This window comes from Eriocheir sinensis, chromosome 6, assembly GCF_024679095.1.
Source record: "Eriocheir sinensis breed Jianghai 21 chromosome 6, ASM2467909v1, whole genome shotgun sequence".
NCBI classification, from domain to species: Eukaryota; Metazoa; Arthropoda; class Malacostraca; order Decapoda; family Varunidae; genus Eriocheir; species Eriocheir sinensis.
In genome coordinates, this window is record NC_066514.1 from 12,438,927 (window position 1) to 12,450,920 (window position 11,994).

Consider the following 11,994-nt stretch of genomic DNA (forward strand, 5'->3'; position numbering starts at 1 on the left):
TGCTCTCCTGGGTGAATTGCCTCCCACGGCTAACGACCTCCACCTGCCGGGGTTTTTTGTTTTGAGTTTGCTCTCCTAGGTGAATTGCCTCCCACGGCTAACGACCTCCACCTGCCCGGGTTTCTTGTTCAGGTTTGCTCTCCTAGATGAATTGCCTACCACGGCTAACGACCTCCACCTGCCCGGGTTTATTGTTCGGGTTGCTCTCCTAGGTGAATTGCCTACCACGGCTAACGACCTCCACCTGCCCGGGTTTGTATAGAGTTTGCTCTCCTAGGTGAATTGCCTACCACGGCTAACGACCTCCACCTGCCCGGGTTGATTGTTCTGAGGTTGCTCTCCTAGGTGAATTGCCTCCCACGGCTAACGACCTCCACCTGCCCGGGTTTGTATAGAGTTTGCTCTCCTAGGTGAATTGCCTACCACGGCTAACGAGCCTCACCTGCCCGGGTTTGTATAGAGTTTGCTCTCCTAGGCAGATTGCCTACCACGGCTAACGACCTCCACCTGCCCGGGTTTGTAGCCGGAAGATCTCCGGCACCTCCATCGGGGCCCCGAGGGACGCCGAGGAGCCCTGCCTGGAGCCCTGCATTCCTGCCATGCTCGCCAGGGAGACCTTGGGCTCGCTGGCGCTCCACACCCCCGCCGAGGCGAGGATGCAAGAACTCGCTTCTTAAAACTACCAGACTGGATTATAAAATTAATCATAATTACTGTGAAGGCGCCGGTCACCGCGTTTATCGGTTCAGGGATGGAAGACCGACGGGCCTGGGAAACGCGCACAAGCATCCAAAGGAATCCTCGCGACGGCTTGCGACGCAGCATCCGTTTCCCTTTTCTTTCTCATTCCAATTTTTCTTTTTTATTATATTTTCCTTCTCTGATTGATTGATGGATTGATTTTACTTGGTAGGAAGCTGTTCACCAATTAACATCATTCAGGTGTACATTGCACCCACACACCTGCCGAGAGAAAACACCAGTGAGAGTGCTGACGCTCACGAGGACGGCCCGCTAGAGTTTCCTAACATTCGCATCGGGGCCCACTTCTCCTTAGTCGTCTGTCTCTTTATTTTTCTCTTCTCTGTTTATTTATATTTCTCACTTTCTTTCTTCCTTGCTCTCAATCTATTTATTTATTTATTTCTCTCTCTCTCTCTCTCTCTCTCTCTCTCTCTCTCTCTCTCTCTCTCTCTCTCTCTCTCTCTCTCTCTCTCTCTCTCTCTCTCTCTCTCTCTCTCTCTCTCTCTCTCTCTCTCTCTCTCTCTCTCTCTCTCTACACACACACACACACACACACACACACACACACACACACACACAGACGCACACACAGCTTTCGTAGGCGTTGTGGGTATTGCCAGGGGTAGTTTAATGACCCTGGTGGTAGTCTGACCTCCTATCTGTACTATGGACCTAAAAAAACACTCATGAGAATCCGACTGATCTGCTTTGACCCCTGTGGAAAAAGTTGGTATGAGATACAGAAGCGTCTGAGAATACCGGCCTAGGAGTTGTCATGTATAAGTCGAGTGTCCTCTTGTTGGGTTAAGGATATGCACTGTTAATTATTTATTCATTTATTGGCATCACAGGAGGCGGTTCAAAGACAAAACAAAACACACTCACTAAAAAACACCAACCACTTCTCCCACAATCAGAAAACACTCACCATAATGTGTTTTTTTCTTTTTTTTCTCTCTCCCATTTATATATTTATTTTCGCATCATAGCCGGCAAACGTTAACACACAGCACACACACAAAACGATAACCACTTCTCCCACCATCAGAAAACAGTCACCATCATGTGCTTTTCTCCTTTTTTTCTCTCCCATTTATCTGTTTATTTTCGCATCACAGGAAGCAGCTCAAAGGTAAAACAATGACACACAAAAAGTCTGTCCACCACTTCTCCTAACACAAACACACGAAAAAAATAGCTGCCATCAAGTGCTTTTTCTCTTTTTTTCTTTTCTTTCATTGATTCATTGAGTTTTCACATCATAGGAGTTTCATTTGATGTTGATGAAAGTTCAGCATGCAGCTTTTTTATTTATATTGCCATTGTGCGGAACTTATTCTATGAGTATGTCGGAAAAAATGACTGAACGGGTAAATGTTATGAAAGAGATGGGGAAGCAAAATGGGGTTCAATCCTTATGAGAAGAAAGTTTTATCTACGAATTATTGGGTCTGGATTAAAGTCTTCCTCCACCTCTTCCGCTGCTTCCTCCTCTTCCTCCTTTTCTTCCTCCACTTACCCTCTTCTAGGTTCTATCTGTACACCTCTACATAGTTTCTCGTGGAAATACTACAAGAATACACAGTCGTTCCACGCACAGCATGATGACGTCACACTCTCATCTGACCTAAATCTAGGCTCCAGGGTTCCCATGAAAACAACAACAACTAAAAGTAAAGGGATGACTCATGTGTGACGAATATAATGCAAATAAAAGGTAGCGAAAACAAAGAACCTGATGTTAAGGGCCAGTCTTACAGTCCAGTACAGCACGTTTGTAAGCTCCCCAACCGAACACAAAACACGACGAAAATTCCTTGTATAGTTTTTTTTTTTTCCTTACAGCAGAGTTGTCAGTTCAAGGGCATAAAAAAAGGTAACAAATGTGAAAAAAAAACTAAACAAGGAATTTTCGTCGTGTTTTGTGTTCGGTTTAACAATGGACTGTAAGACTGCCCTTAACATCAGAGTATTTTCAAATACCTTTTATTTGCATGCTGTATGTTTAGGAAAGCGCGTCGCCTCCTCTGGCGACGGCCGCGGCGACGCTGCAGTCGCCGCGGCCGTGAAATAGCTCGCAAAGGGTTTAGGGTCGGGGAGCATAGTTAAACTACTCCATCCGAACTTTACGACCTACTAACAGGGTGGCTGCGCCCCCCTTGACCCCCCCTTCTAGCCAGGACCCCCCCCCAACATGTATATGTGACTTATTTCGGCGAGGACGTATTTCTCGCAACACCAGCTGCAGTGTCGCCGCGGCCGCCGCCAGAGGAGGCGACGCGCTTTCGTAAACATTATCCCCTATTTTCAATAGCAAAAAAAGAGTCCTTGAATTGGATTTTCAAAGCGTCTCCATGACTGTTGAAGGTTTGTAGAAAAGATATATGAAGAGATACTGATGTTTCATAAAGTAGGTAATGAGATACTGGCACGGTACTAAAACGAATCTTAACCCATTTCGGCGCCCGAGCTCACATACTTGACACGGTTTTCGTATGAGTTTTCGGTATTTCCAGGAGTATTTTAATGGTCCTAGTAGTAGTTTGATTCTTCTTCTGTACCATGAACCTGAAAACACTCTCATGAGAACCCAATTGATCCCCTTTTTGGCCTTTGGAAATAGTTGGTGTGAGAGGCGGAAGTGTCTGCCAATACTAACCAAGGAGTCTGCAACAGGCCGGTGGGCGTATACAAGGCAGCTCCCGTGAACCTGACCCCACCTAACGTCACTGTTCACTCTGATCTTCATAATCTTCACCCATTACTAGTCCACTGCAGGATAGAGGCCTTTCCCAACGTCCTCCACCTCTCCTAACCCCACCTAACCTAACCTAACCCCACTCTGGCCTTCATAATCTTCAGTCATTACTAGTCCACTGCAGCATAGAGGCCTTTCCCAACGTCCTCCACCCCTCTCTGTTTGATATATTACTCCATCGTGCTTTGGCAAATACTCTTAACTTAATATAATCTTCATCTTCAGGCATTGCTAGTCTACTGCAGAACAAAGGCCTTTCCCAACGTCCTCCACCTTTCTCTGATATTATACTCCATCGTGGTTTGGCAAATACTCAAACTTAATCTAATCTTCATCTTAAGGCCTTGCTAGTCCAATACAACACAAAGGCCTTTCCCAACGTCCTCCACCTTTCTATGTTAGGTTTCTATGTTTCTATGTTTCTATGTTAGACTTCTTCATCCTGCTCTGGCAAATGCTCTAACTTTAGGGATTGACACTGTAAACTTCATATCGTCAGTCTACGGCAGAACAGAGGTCTTTCTAGATGGTCCATCTCTATTCCTTCACCTTGCTCTGTTTGATGTTAGATTACGCCATCCTGCTCCGGCAAATGCTCGAACTTAAGTAACTGCAAACCTCTAATCTTCACCATCTTAAGCTATTACTAGTCTATTACAAAGGCCTTTCTCAATTGTCTATTCCTCTACCTTTTTTCTGTTTGATGTTAGTGTACTCCATCCTGCTCCGGCAAATGGTCCACTCTCATGTAATCTCTCCACCTGCTCGCTCTCTGCCCGCCCTGACTTGTACATGTTCTGGGTTGTCACTGTTGCGTTGGCTGTCCTCCTGATGTCAGTTCTCCGCGTGGTGTGTCCCGCCGAGTCCATTTCTCGTTCTTGTTTGTCGTTGGATTATCTTTATTTTGTGTTTGTTACCTAATCCATGATGCTCTCTCTGTCTGTCTGTCTGTCTCTGTTCTCTCTCTCTCTCTCTCTCTCTCTCTCTCTCTCTCTCTCTCTCTCTCTCTCTCTCTCTCTCTCTCTCTCTCTCTCTCTCTCTCTCTCTCTCTCTCTCTCTCTCTCTCTCTCTCTCTCTCTCTCTCTCTCTTCTTTTCTTTTCTTCTCCATCTCCATCTCCATATCTATCTATCTATCTATATCTCAATCTCTTCTTGTTTTCTTCTTCTCTTCTCTTATCTTCTCTATCTCCACATCTATCTCTCTATCTATCTGTCTCCATGTTATACCCAGCATCTTTCTCTCCATTCTTCTCTGTGCGGTTCTTAGCTTTGTCTAAGTATTATTACGTGCGGCCAAGTGTCTGAGTCATGTGTTAGGGCTGGCGGGATGCAGCAGTATACACCTTGTTCTTCAGGGGAGCGGCGTGGTGCTGGTCAGGACTTAGTGTGTTTATTAAAAAAGCTCTTCATTTGAGGGTTGCTGTGATTTAACATAAGAACGTAAGGAGTCTGCAAGAGGCTGGTCGGCCTATACACGGCAGCTCCTGTTATCCTAACACCACCTTACCTCACTATCCATGAATTTATCCAGTCTCTTCTTGAATGTATCTATGGTATTGGCACCCACAACATAACTGTCAAGCCTGTTCCACTCATCCACCATTCTATTTGTGAACCAGTTCTTGCCAATGTCTTTGCTGAATCTGAATTTATCTAACTTGAGACCATTGATACGTGTTCTACCTGGCTCCTTTACTACCAGAACCCTGTTGACATCCCCTTTATTAAAGCCCTTCATCGATTTATAGACCTCGATAAGGTCTCCTCGCAACCTTCGCCTTTCTAGAGAGTGTAGATTTAAATGCTTAAGTCTATCCTCATAGGGCAAGTTTCTCACACCCTGAATCATTTTTGTCATCCTTCTCTGTACAGATTCTAACATCTTGATATCCATTCTATAGTAGGGTGACCAGAACTGGACCGCGTAATCTAGGTGAGGTCTAACTAGAGCTAAGTAGAGTTTGGAGATGACCTCAGCGTTCCTATTGCTTACGCTCCTTGAGATGAAACCCAGTATACCCTGTTCGCAACACTTGTATACGGTTCGTCCACTCCACGTTCTCTCTCTCTCTCTCTCTCTCTCTCTCTCTCTCTCTCTCTCTCTCTCTCTCTCTCTCTCTCTCTCTCTCTCTCTCTCTCTCTCTCTCTCTCTCTCTCTCTCTCTCTCTCTCTCTCTCTCTCTCTCTCTTATTTAAACTGACGAATCTATAGTACACAACATATTTGTTTTTGTCGACGACACTTTATGCGATCGTTCGAGTAGCATATGTTTCAGTGTGCACTTTTCAGGGTTTAAAATGTCACTTTTTCTTGTGCATTATTTCAAAAGCCCTTTACACTTGTTCACTGTGTATTTAGCATCACTAGTGGTGTGGGGCATGTTCTTCGCCACCTGTGAGCAGCCACTTTTACCTGCTGGGTGGACATATCCCTCACTGTTGGCCCTGCTGCAGTGAATGTGTTCCTAGGCAGGACACCCTGGAGGTGAAGGTCCGCTGGTGCTGGCTGGCGCGTGACCTCGGCACCCCGACCTGCTCGTGGCTGGAAGTACCGTTCTCGTATCTCTCACAGCCTCTCGCAGAGCCTCAGCCTCGCCAGGTGTTGTACTCATTGTACCTGGGCCTTGTGGAACACCACCAGCGCAGCGACGTCCCGGCGGTGCTCCAGAGTGTCTAGATGTATAATATCCTGAGGGGGCGGCTGGGGGTTGTTCTCCTGTAACAGTCGCTGCACCCGTCGCTCCACCTTGTCCAGTCTCTGCAGGTGTGTGGTAGCGCTGGACATCCAGGTCAGAGCTCCGTACTCCAGGTAGGATCTTACCTGGGCCTTGTAGAGGAGCATAATTCCTCTCTCTCTCTCTCTCTCTCTCTCTCTCTCTCTCTCTCTCTCTCTCTCTCTCTCTCTCTCTCTCTCTCTCTCTCTCTCTCTCTCTCTCTCTCTCTCTCTCTCTCTCTCTCTCTCTCTCTCTCTCTCTCTCTCTCTCTCTCTCTCTCTCTCTCTCTCTCTCTCACACTGACGAAGACAGGCAAAGCCTCCAAGAGGATTTGCACAAAATTTCAGCTTGGTCGGATAAATGGGAGATGCCCTTTAACGTAGACAAGTGCCAGGTCCTTCAAGTTGGAACAAAAAATAAGAAGTTCGATTACGAAATACGCAGCGTTAAACTCATAAGTGTTCAATGCGTTAAGGACCTGGGGATTAAAATCGCATCAAACCTCAAATTCTCACATCAATGCATCGATGCAGCAAATAAAGCGAACAGAATGTTGGGCTTCATTAAAAGAAACTTTTTATTCAAAAATAAAGATGTAATACTTACGCTCTACAATAGTTTAGTCAGACCCCACTTGGGATATGCGGTACAGTTTTGGTCTCCCCACCATGCAAAGGACATTGCTAAACTGGAAGGTGTTCAGCGTCGAGCAACAAAAATGATCCCTTCCTTGCGCAACAAATCCTACGAAGAAAGGCTTTCCACCCTTAACATGTTCTCTCTTGAGAAACGTCGCCTCCGAGGAAAACTGATCGAATGTTTTAAAATACTTAATGGTTTCACGAATGTAGACAGATCAACATTGTTTATGATCGATGACACTTTGCGAACGAGGAACAATGGCGTAAAACTCAAATGTAGACAAGTAAATTCAGACTGCACCAAATTTTTCTTCACCAACGTTGTAGTGCGAGAATGGAATAAGCTCCCACCTTCAGTGGTCCAATGTAGCACGATTGACTCCTTAAAAACAAGCTCGACCGTCACTTCCTTGAACTTAATATCAACTAGAGTAGAAAAGCAACGTTTTGGAGCAATCTGATTAATGTAAAATCACTTAGGTTTAAGGACAGACCACCTAGTCTGGACCATGGGGTCTGTGTGGTCTGATTTTCTATGTAAATCTCTCTCTCTCTCTCTCTCTCTCTCTCTCTCTCTCTCTCTCTCTCTCTCTCTCTCTCTCTCTCTCTCTCTCTCTCTCTCTCTCTCTCTCTCTCTCTCTCTCTCTCTCTCTCTCTCTCTCTCTCTCTCTCTCTCTCTCTCTCTTTTTCCGACCATCCTCCTGCCCATACATATAAGCATACATACATTCACACACACATACACACATACATACATTCACTCACACACAAACAAACATATTCTCACAGTAGTTCCTCGCAGACATGTCCATTAGGAATCCAGTCGCCGCGAGGACAACAAGGAAGCGCCTACTCTACGCTCTCAATAAGGTGAACGGCCTCGAGCTCTTGTCATGCCAGCGGCTAAGAGTTGAGCTCGTCTCGCACTGGGTTGGCGTGGCGGCGAGGGCGGATGTAAGGGCAGGGTTGGTATTCTCAGACGCTCCCACACACCAACTATTTTCAAAGGCCAAAAAGGAGATAATTCGGGTTTTAATGTGAGTTTTTTTGGTTCATGGCACAGAAGAAGGATCCAACTACCACCAGGGCCATAAAACTACTCCTGGAAATGCCCACTACTCTTGGGAAAGCCTTGCTTAAGAATATGCCCCCAGTTCGACACTCCAACACAGTCATTGTTAGCGCCAAAACCAAGCTATTTTCTCCACAATGATCCGTTATTTAAAGATTTAAAGATTACCTGTTTTTTTTTTTTTAAGTTTCCTTTTTACATCAACGCCAAAGACTAGACAAAGAATTTTCGTGTTTTGTGTTTGGCTGGGGGACTTACCAACTTGCTATTGTATTGGACTGTAAAACTGTCCCTCTAGGCTCTGATCGGGCAGGCGTCTTTGGCCCACATTCTCAAACATTTGATAAGGCTTTTGCAGAGGTTGTGTTAGCATTTCCATGGGTAGTGTTATGCGCCTAGTGATAATTCGACAAAGCTTCTGCACCATCAATGTGGAAATGCTGTTTTCTGTGGTTGTAGTCGTTTCTGAACATAAATGGCGTTGGAAATGACAAAGAATTGAAGTCGTATATAAAAGTAGCTGTGTTTTTCCATGGTTTTAGTAATTTTTAAAGCATGAAAAGCCTTCCAAATGATGAACACACAAAGTCGTTTAAAAGAAGCTGGGTATGACAAGCTGTGTTTTTCTATGGTGTTACTCATTCTTAAATATAAAGTCTTTGAAATGATTAACAAGTGACGTCATATGAAAGCTGTTTTCTAATTTTAAGTCTTTGTTTAAGCATGAAAGACCTGCCGGATGGGCCTGAAACTAAACAGGAAGTGAACGTTGAGGAAAAGTAGGAAAAAGAAAAATTCTTTTCCAAGGCTTTCAGATGATTTACAGTGGAAGTCAAGTAAAAGAAGCGGTCTTGTTTTCATGGTTTCAGTCATTTGTAAGCATGATGGACTCTACAAATGGACCTGGAACTCACCGCCAGAACTCAAGTCAACCACGAGGAAAAGAAATAAGAAAAGCAAGTTCAGTGCTCCACCAACAACAGCCTTCTCGTGGTGGAGAGGGGCGGGGCGCGTCACACCAACAACCTCAAGTATGCCATGAGGGCGGCGGAGGAGGGGAAGGGGGAGGCAGGGGAGGGAGAGGAAGGGAAGGCAGGGGAGAGGAGCAACCATATGTGTGTGTGTGTGTGTGTGTGTGTGTGTGTGTGTGTGCTGGGTCTGTCACTGTTTATCGACGCATATAATAGCGTAAGGGCTTTTGGGGGGCAGTGACCACCGATGTGTGTAGGCGTGGGGGGCGTTAAAGCTATTTCCTGGCGGGGTAGAAAACGGTTAGTCAGAATGTGTCAGTAACAAACTAACTAACTAACGCCACATACCTTTCAACCTCATATTTCTCTTTGTTCTCACGGGAAAGGATGGAAAAGAAGGAACGGGAAGGAGGGAAGGGAAAGAAAGAGAAAGAAACGAGGAACGAGGAAGAGTAGGGACGGGCAAGGAAGGAAGGAAAGGGAAGGAAGGAGGGAAAGAAAGGGGGAGGGAAGGGAAGGGATGTGTGTGTTTGTGTGTGGAGGGGGAGTTTAGGTTCTTTGCTGACGGGTTAGACAAAAAGTTCGTCAGAATTTGATAGTAACCAACAAACTAACTAACTAACTGAAACTGACCTCTGACTGAAGTTGACCTCTCTTTTGGCCACTCTTCTGAAGTCTTTTTTTTTAAAGGGACAGTGCTTAGCGGCTTTTTTCTCTCTCATTGATATTTTTTTGCCCTTGAATTGCTTCCTCTACTGTAAAAAAAAAAATAACACCTTCACACCCTCAAACTTCATGTTCCTCTTTATCCTCACCTTCACGAGTCATACTCCTCATATATCTAACACCACGCCTCATAGTCCTCTTCTCTTTAACACTTATAGTCTCAAACATTTCAGGGCTCACTCAGCCACCACTGGTAAGGCTTTCGTAGAGGTTGTGGTGTTAGTAGTATTTCCATAGGTAGTTTCATGAGCCTAGTGATAGTTTGAAAAGGCTTCCATATTCTCAAACATTTCAGCGCTCACTCACCCACATTTGGTAAGACTTTCGTAGATGTTTTGGTTGTGTTAGTATTTCCATGAGTAGTTTCATGAGCCTAGTGATAGTTTGACAAGGCTTCTGCACCATGAACGTAAAAATAACACCCATGAGAACCCGACTAACCTCCTTTGTGGCCTTTGAAAATATTGACTGTGAGAGGCGAAAGCGTTTGGTAAAGGTTGTAGGCATTTCCATGGGTAGTTTTATGGGCTTAGTGATAGTGTGACAAGGCGTCTGCACCATGAACGTGAAAAAAACACTTGAGAACCCGACTAATCTCCTTTGTGGCCTTGGGAAGTTTGTTGCAGCTGAGAATACACGCCTCAAACGTCAATACCCACATGACGCAGCAATCCACGGCCAGGCAGAGGGGAGTGAATGCGTCAGTGTGTCAGTAAAGGAATCCAGTGCAACCGTCGCCAGGCTGATCCGACACCCACGGCGGATCAGGTGTTTACAAATATTAGTTCGTGCCGAGCAGTGAACCTTCCCGGCCTGACTCACCACAATGCTGAAGCTGAAGCTGTGGATAGGTAGCGCACGCACGAACACTTGAAACGAGGAGGGAAACGGGGCGGAGGGCAATCTAAGAGAGACAGGAAGGGAAGGAAAAAGGGAGAAGGGGAAGGGAAATTATTAAGAAGGGAGGAAGAAGGAGAGAGGGGAAAGGATCACTCTTGCAATGGGAAGGAAAACGTAACGAAGGACAAGCTAATAGACAAATGAAGGGTTATGAAAGGAAGGGATGGGAGGGGAAGGGAAGGCAAGGGGGAGGAGGGATGGTAAAAGAAAGGAAGGAGGGAGAGGAAGGGACGGGAAAGGAAGATTAGAGGGGAAGGGAAGGGGAAGAAAGGAGAGATAGGAAGGGACGGGGAAGGAGCGGTAAGAAAGGAGTAAAAGGAGAAACATGGAAACATGGAAATGCAGGCAACAGAAAGCCTATTGGCTCATTACGAGGTCGCCCGCTTGGGTGATTTAATCTCCTCGACCGCCACTTGGGGCTTGGTGAGCAGATGAAAGCACCTCGATATTGGGGAGCAGATGGAAGCCCCTCGTTATTCAGTTTACTCCCGACGCAGCGAAGTGACGGTCGATTCTATATTTGAAGGAGTTGATGGTATTCGCATTTACTACTTCTGAGGGAAGATTGTTCCAGTGGCGGATGACTCGGTTTGAAAAGAAACTCCTTCCAATGTCTGTGTTGCATCGACTCGTCTGAATGGGTAAACCGTTATTTCTAGTTCTTGAGTTGGTTTGCAGTTCAAAGAATTTGGAGTAATCGACGTTGTTGAACTTTTTTAGATACTTGAAGACTTGAATCATATCCCCTCGTAGGCGTCTTTTCTCCAATGTAAAGAGATTGAGTCGCTTGAGTCGTTCCTCGTACGGTTGAGCCCTGAAGGTTGGAATCATCTTTGTGGCGCGTCGTTGAATCCTTTCCAGTAAAGCAATGTCCTTTCTGTAATTGGGAGACCAGAACTGCACTGCATACTCGAGGTGCGGTCTTACCATGGAATTATACAAGGATAGCATCACGTCTGGTGTTTTACACTCGAAGTTCCTCGCTATGAACCCGAGCATAATGTTGGCTTTGTTGTATGCTTTTTTACAGTGATTCGCGTGTTTCAGGTCACTGCTGATAGTGACTCCAAGATCCTTTTCCTCCTGCATCGCTTGCAGAGGTCTCCCATTCATGATGTGTGTGTGGTTACTATTTTGGGACCCAATGTGCATGACTTTGCATTTGTCAACATTAAAAGACATTTGCCATTTTCCGACCATTCGATAATGTGATTGAGGTCTTTCTAAATGATTTCGCAGTCGGTCTTTGTGAAGGCATCTCCACCCACCTTGGTGTCATCTGCAAATTTCGATATTGTGGATTTCAGTCCTGATTCTAGGTCATTGATATATATGATAAAGAGGATGGGTCCCAGCACTGACCCTTGAGGCACTCCACTAGTGACTGGTAGCCAATCGGAAGGCTGTCCGTTGAGTAGTACTCGTTGTTTTCTGTCGGTGAGCCAATCTCTTATCCACGCGATCAGAT

General features: G+C 45.5%; 1 long non-coding RNA gene across 1 annotated transcript; it reads left to right on the forward strand.

The window, feature by feature from the left end:
• Positions 1–225: 225 nt before the first annotated feature.
• Positions 226–884, forward strand: LOC126986555 (uncharacterized). The gene is made up of 2 exons (XR_007739818.1): positions 226–277; positions 346–884. It is a non-coding gene; the product is annotated as an uncharacterized LOC126986555 (long non-coding RNA).
• The last annotated feature ends 11,110 nt before the right edge of the window (positions 885–11,994 follow it).